We start from the raw sequence: 6,625 nt of genomic DNA, 5'->3' as shown, positions 1-6,625 counted from the left end.
ATGCACATAAAATATTCTGCGAATAACACAGGCATCTTGATGAGAGGTTATTTTTGGTCTTGTTAATCAACAATTGCCTGTTTTAACATGACTTGAGTACTATTGTATCAATTTATACTGTGGTGCTTTTGCACTGAAAAACACCATTTCAGTAATTTTTTTTAAGGGCGCCTGAATTTAAGCAGATAAGAATTTGAATTATATTTAAGCACCAAAAATTAAAAAAAATTAGGAATGTGCCTTAATTACTTTCAACAGCTCTGCCAACTATCCAAGGAAGAGTTTATGCCTAGATATGTTAGCTTTATTTAACTCACTAAATAAGAGACCTTTTTGCCTTAATTTGGTGTAATGCTGTACAGGAAGATGCAGTTGCCCTGATGCCAGTACCTGGGTGCTGCTTGGTCTGGCTGAAAACTGATTCTCCTTTTTCTCTTCCCCTCCCTGTCCTGTAAGTGGATTCATTTTCAGCTCCAGCAGCTCCCTGGCTCAGCTCTCAGCACAGCCAGATGAGCACTGTGCAGCTAGCACAAGTGGTTGATGGAGATGAGAGGTCAGACCACCTTCCCTTTCAGCAGTGAGACAGACTGATGCAGGAACAAACCAACCCTGGGACTATAGCCCAACTATGTATGTGTGTAGTTAATTATGAAGACGTAGTTGTTTATACATACATATCTGCAAAGAACTGTTCTTGTTTGGTTTGAACCTTCCTTCCCAACCCTCTGCCATCCAAAGCTTTACCTCTGCTGATACTTGTGCCAACTTCTTTCACATGCCAAGTAGTGCTACAGCAGTGTTCTCACTGCGTTTATGGTGTATGTGTATGAGCATTGTTTATTTGCCATGCTAAAGCACAGAATTTTGGTTAAAGCAAGTTGTATTAGGACTTGGTACAAATGAGGTAGCTGTGTAATGATTATTGTGAGTAGCAAGTGGCAAGGAGCTTACAGCAAGTACTATTCTGATCAAAAGTTATCAGCCTGGATTTGCTGGTACGATTTTAGACACTTTTTATTGCAAGGAGAGTTATTTAAAATGTAAATAGAGTGAACACCATCTTCTTTTGACCTAATTCTCAGGCCTTTCTGTTATTACTAAAATGATCTGGGCCCTGCTGAAAAATGAGGTGATTAAAAACTATGATACCTCTTACTCTTTGTTGTTACACTAGTGTATGAGGTGTTTTCTTGAAGTGGCGCTACTAGTTTGCGTATCAGTAGCTGCCCAGTTTACATTAACACCAGTTAATTTCTTTTTCTATACACTTCAGAACACCTGTAGTGGCACTTTAATCCTGCATTTGTCTGCTCTGTTTTGTTTTGCTACATTATTTTAACAACAATGCCGTAAGGAGTATGCTGGTGTGCAAGTTTGCTGAAAGCAGAGGTCAGCCTTTTAGTACAGTTGTGCTGGCTGATCTGTAAAACCTGTCATTTGGGGAAACTGTAGCTAAGAGAGTGTTTAAAGTTTAGTGGACAGAAAAGAAGGAACATCAGGCAGACAAGAATAAATGTATTTGGTCTGCTGAAGGGTTTTGCTGCCAAATATTTTAGTATGGTTTATGTTAGGAATAAGTAAAACCATTTGGAAATTATTTTACACACAGATTGTTGTCTTGTTACTATTACAAACAGCAGCTCAATGCTGGGGTGCACAAATCCAACATGCATTCATGGATCAGCCAAGTAAAAACATGGTATTTCCACAGGAAATCTATCCCAGCATGCAGACTAGTGAAGCACTTTTGAGGATGCAGCCACATATACAGGACTTTGTATATTTGACTGCTGTCCTGTGCTAGAAAAGGTCAAGCTTTACTGTTTTTAGTAAAGGCACATCCTTAATGCTTTTGCATCAGGTAGTTTTGTCTGAAATGTTAGACTTCTCCCAATTGGAGCTATCTTGAAGATTCATTACAGTTTTTACACAAAGTTTGCTGGGTTTTCCTAGTAGTTTGGCTTGTTTAACTTAACAACTCATGGCTGCTTGTGTCCAGGTATGTTCCATTAGGCTTCAAGTCTGTCTCCTCACACAGAACAGAAAGAAAACTTGACCACTGTGTTTCCTTGGCTTTCTCATCTCAGTGTTTCACCTTGTCAGGTTTAGTGAAATCTTTGTCACAGGATGTGAAAATTTTATTGCTTTTATTTTTTTCCCTACCAGGTTGCATGGTAAATGCAAAACGGACTTGTTCAGCCTGCAGGCAGAAGTGGTGCTACATTGTTTTCTCATTGCGTGTGTGAGGTTGTTTTGGGTTTGGTTTATTTCCAATTATATAAATCAGATTGGATCAAGGATAAAGGTTGCAGGACTGCAGTACTTTTACAGCTGTATTAAATGTCATCTTAGAAGATAAATTTATGTGATGAATTTATAGAAAAGGAAGCAAACTTAAATTGTTCTAAGCCAACCATGACACAAGAGGAGTATAGTGAAATATTGCCTGCTAGTATTTTTTTTATGATCATCATTCACACTTTTTAAGTTTTAGGGCTGTCATTTCTACAAGGAAGTCTTCTGTGCTTTTTTTTTTTACCAGTTTGCTTTTATTCCTCAGGATAGATTAAGATATTTTATTCAGACATCAAATTAATTACTTTTATGCAGAAGGCAGTTGATCGAAGTGTGGGGTTTTTTCTTTTAATTTGATTTCTTTACTATCTGAGCAAGCACAACCTGTCTGATTTATCAGTGTCTTGTAGAAAATCAGTAACTAGTCTGTCCTCTAACCCAAGGGATTTGGGCAATTTCAACTAGGTAGTGAGCCTGTGAGAAGTTTATTTGCCTGTACTTGGTGTTGCTGAACTTGACAGTGGTTTGATTCTGTCTTTGCTAATAGAGAAATCTTTGCCACTGTTCTCAGCATCCAAGAATTTTCCTATTTTCACATGGTTATTTCCTGTCTTGGGTAAGGTAGACTATTTTATGCAGATTTCTTCTGGTTTATCCTTTCTAGTAGCCAAGAGAATTAAAAAAAAAAAAAAATGTAGTAGAAAAAGGTAATGCATACTGAATGCTTGTCTTGTTTGTTATGGTCCAGCCTTTCTGAATACCTGCTGAAATTCTGCTTCTGTGGAGGTACAGCTTGTATATGCAGATGAATCTGTAGTAGTTGTTTTGTTTTCATTTCTTGTCTGGTTACTATACTGTACTCCCCTGTTTATCATCTATAACATAGGTATATATGGCATGTCTCTGCAACCGTAGGTTTGCTAGGATTCAGTAGTTTAGATGAAGTATCTGTGGTACAGCAGAGAGTTTGGCATCCTTTGAATGCCATGTTGTTGTGTTGGCACCATGTATAAATAATTCCTCCCTTTTTGTTTTGCTATTAATGATCAACTTCAGCTGTTGTGCTGCAGTGTTGGAGAGTGCTGCACATCAGAATGCTGAGAGGCCTCACTGCAGCCTCAGCTCTGTGTGCACCATTGTCAGTATGTGCCACAGATGGAAATTGAGCATCTAATTACTTTATAAGATTTGTGAACAGAGATTTAGAGCCTGCTTAGCCTCTGCTTGGAAGTGCTTTCTGTGTGATTTCAAGTCTGCTTTTGCTCTCCTCCTCAGGTCCTTTCACAGATGTTGTCACTACAAATCTGAAGCTTGGCAATCCTACAGACAGAAATGTGTGCTTCAAAGTTAAGACCACAGCACCACGTAGATACTGTGTAAGGCCTAACAGTGGAATTATCGATGCAGGAACATCAATTAATGTTTCTGGTAAGTCATTCAAACAGGTTTTTGGTAATCTAATTTCTTCTAATCAGGTATTTCTTGGAATACTTTGCAATCTGGAAGTATCTTGTTGAATGTTTGTAAGAGGTTGTGATTTCATGGAGAAGCAGCTATTTAGTAGACCTATACTTTCCTTATTCCTGGTCTAGCAGTAATAGATTTGTTTTTACATCTTGTTGGGGGAGGTGGCAGGGAGAAATACAGAAATGATTTATGTAGTTCAGTAACAGCCTTAGCCAGCCTATCCAAATCAGCCATGGCCTCCCAGTGGGATTATTTTTGTCCAGTTAGGTTTTTTGCCAGCTTAACTTCCTGAACCAGCTCAGTGCAGGGTCAAACAAGTGCTTGGACAGTTACATTGAGGTAAGAATAAAACTGGGTGGACTGCAGCCACACCAGTTTAGGTGGATGTAGGCTGTTGCTAAACTGCCAAATATAACCAATAGTGAAAGCATTTCCTTTCAAACCATGCTTCTTGAAGATACAGTGTGCTTTGGTGTTAGGAATGTTGACTAAATTTTTGCCATTCCATAGAAGCTAGTGATTTTCTCTTAACGAGTCAGTAGCTTCTGACTTGCCTAAGTTTGGTAATGGAAAAGCAAAGAAGTGACTTACTTTGAAAGTGCAAAGTGTTGAGTATTTCCCATAAACAGAGTGTCTGTGTATTATTAACTTGCTTGCTGATGATACATTGCTGAAGCAATGTATTTTCTCAATGACTTCTCCAATCCATGTTTTAAATAAAGAATTCTATCAAAGCATGTAGCAGTGGCACACTGCATGGGTCTGACTTTTTAGTGAGGAAAATTATTTCTATAAACATGTAGATTTGTTTTACTATTTAAAAAAAAATTACTATTAGCATACTAACGAAAATTACTGATAGGTTTAATAGTTTGCCATTAGTATCTTACCAAAGTTTTCTAGCCTAGAGTAAAAATTTTGGGGACCTAAAGCTACTCCTTTTAACCTGATTTTTACGTTTTGTTATTTTTTTTCCACACTGAAGTTTTTCACCTAATAAAATGTAAAATATTTAAACACCTCACCCTTGGAGAGCTTGCTTCAACAAAATAAGATTTGATCCTAAGAATACTTTGCACTGTAACAGACTAATTCTGTAAATCATCGTGTGCATGTCTGCATTGGCACACTCCTTAATCTGTTGTTGTTGGGATTTCTGTTGTGTCCAATTGAGTGTGCATGTCGCTGCAGCACAGTGCCTCACTTGCAATTAATCTCTGGGGAATGTGACAGAGAGGAGATAACCAGTGCAATGTGGTAGCTACAGGCAACTTCTCCTTCAGGAGAGGGCTAGCACATATCCAGTAAGCTCTGAAATGACCAATATGTAAATTTAAAAGCTCTATATAGAGAAATTCAGATTTTAAGAAAAAAAAAAAACAACTTTGGATGATTCCCAAGTAAAATTGTCATCTATACTAGCTGCAGGCAAGCATCTTAAATACATAGAAATCAATGAAGTGATAATGAAAATTAGCGTGGTTTCTAGCTACAAATTATCTTCATGCTATAAAGATGTGGATTCTTTTCATCTTTCAGATGAAGTTTCAAAATTAAAAGCCTGCTTCCTTTGCTGGCACGTACCATTCTTTTTAAAATGTCATCTTTATCTCACCGTTGTCTGTTTTCTTAAACTTCTTACCGTGGCCCTTTGCTCTTCCTTGGGCAGAATATAGCACAGGCAAGTGTTCCATCAACCACCTTATCTCACACTACCACCTTGCCTACATCTTACCTGCTTTTCCAGTCTGACTCCTCCCAGCAGCATACCAGATACAATATGGATCTATACCAAGAATTGACTTAAAATACCCCTTTAGGAGAGACTGCTGTGCCAACCCTAAGCTGTGCTCTGCTCTTGCTTAAAAGCTTTGAAAAATGTACCTTTGCTGGTAACTGTATCTGTAAGTGACTTACAATTCAGTTAGTTTTGCAAATAGCTATGGTACATTTTATCAAGTTCACGTGTTATATGTATTTTCATGCTGAGAGTAACTTAATAGTAATAAATAATGATCTAAATGGCCAGTCCTTACATGAACATATTTTTAAATGCAAGTACTACACTTTCACTCTTCTTAAGGTAATATCTATCTCTTCTCAAGACTAAACAGCCCCAGTTGTCTCAGCCTTTCTTCATAAGAGATATGTTCAAGTCCCTTAATCATTCTCATAGCTTTCCATTGGACTCTTTCCAGTAAATCCCTGTCTCTTGAATTGGGGAGCCCAAAACCGGATACAGTATTTCAGGTGTGGTCTCATGTGGGCAGAGTAGAGGGGGAGGAGAACCTCCCTAGACCTGCTGGACATACTTTTCTTAATGCACCCCAGGATACCAATGGCCCTCTTGGCCACAAGGACATACTGCTGTCCTATTACTCAACTTTATTTCATATCAGTATGACAGCCCTTTTAAAGCATCTAAAGTGCTACAAACGTGAAGCTTGCTTTATTCTACTGGAGTGTAACATACTGATTTCTTATGCTATGCCACAGCTTTTCCTAAATACCTGCATTTAAGGCCCTGTCAGCACGTGCTACTTTCTGTGGTGTCGGGTTTGTAGCCCATGTTTTCACCTGTTATGCAATGGCGTGTAATTTTAACAGCTGAGTTTATGTAACTCCTGGAAAGTGTGTGTGTGTGCTCTGTCAGCTGGTTTCATTGCTTCTGGGCTGAAACACTGAAAAGCAGGATATTTGCACACATCCCATTTTTGTTCAACGTGCCTTATTTCAACAAAGGTATCTGATTTTGTGGCTTCCAAGAGGTTGAAATCTAAATAAAAGGCATGAATGGATTGAAAAGGGAAAGTGAGAAAATATAAGCAGATGCTAATGAGTAGAGAGATAGGTGTGTACCAGG

At 38.3% G+C, this 6,625-nt stretch overlaps 1 protein-coding gene across 1 annotated transcript in view; it reads left to right on the top strand.

The window, feature by feature from the left end:
- Nucleotides 1–3,574: 3,574 nt before the first annotated feature.
- Nucleotides 3,575–6,625, top strand: part of VAPB (VAMP (vesicle-associated membrane protein)-associated protein B and C) — a 14,021-nt gene continuing 10,970 nt past the window's right edge. The window contains exon 1 of the mRNA XM_009998634.1: nt 3,575–3,723. The gene's annotated coding sequence lies outside the window, so the exon portion shown is untranslated. The remainder of the gene's footprint in view (nt 3,724–6,625) is intronic.

The sequence above is a fragment of the Chaetura pelagica genome, unplaced genomic scaffold, assembly GCF_000747805.2.
Source record: "Chaetura pelagica isolate M959 unplaced genomic scaffold, ChaPel_1.0 scaffold275, whole genome shotgun sequence".
In the NCBI taxonomy this organism is placed as follows: Eukaryota; Metazoa; Chordata; class Aves; order Apodiformes; family Apodidae; genus Chaetura; species Chaetura pelagica.
This window is presented reverse-complemented; position numbering and strand designations above follow the sequence as displayed.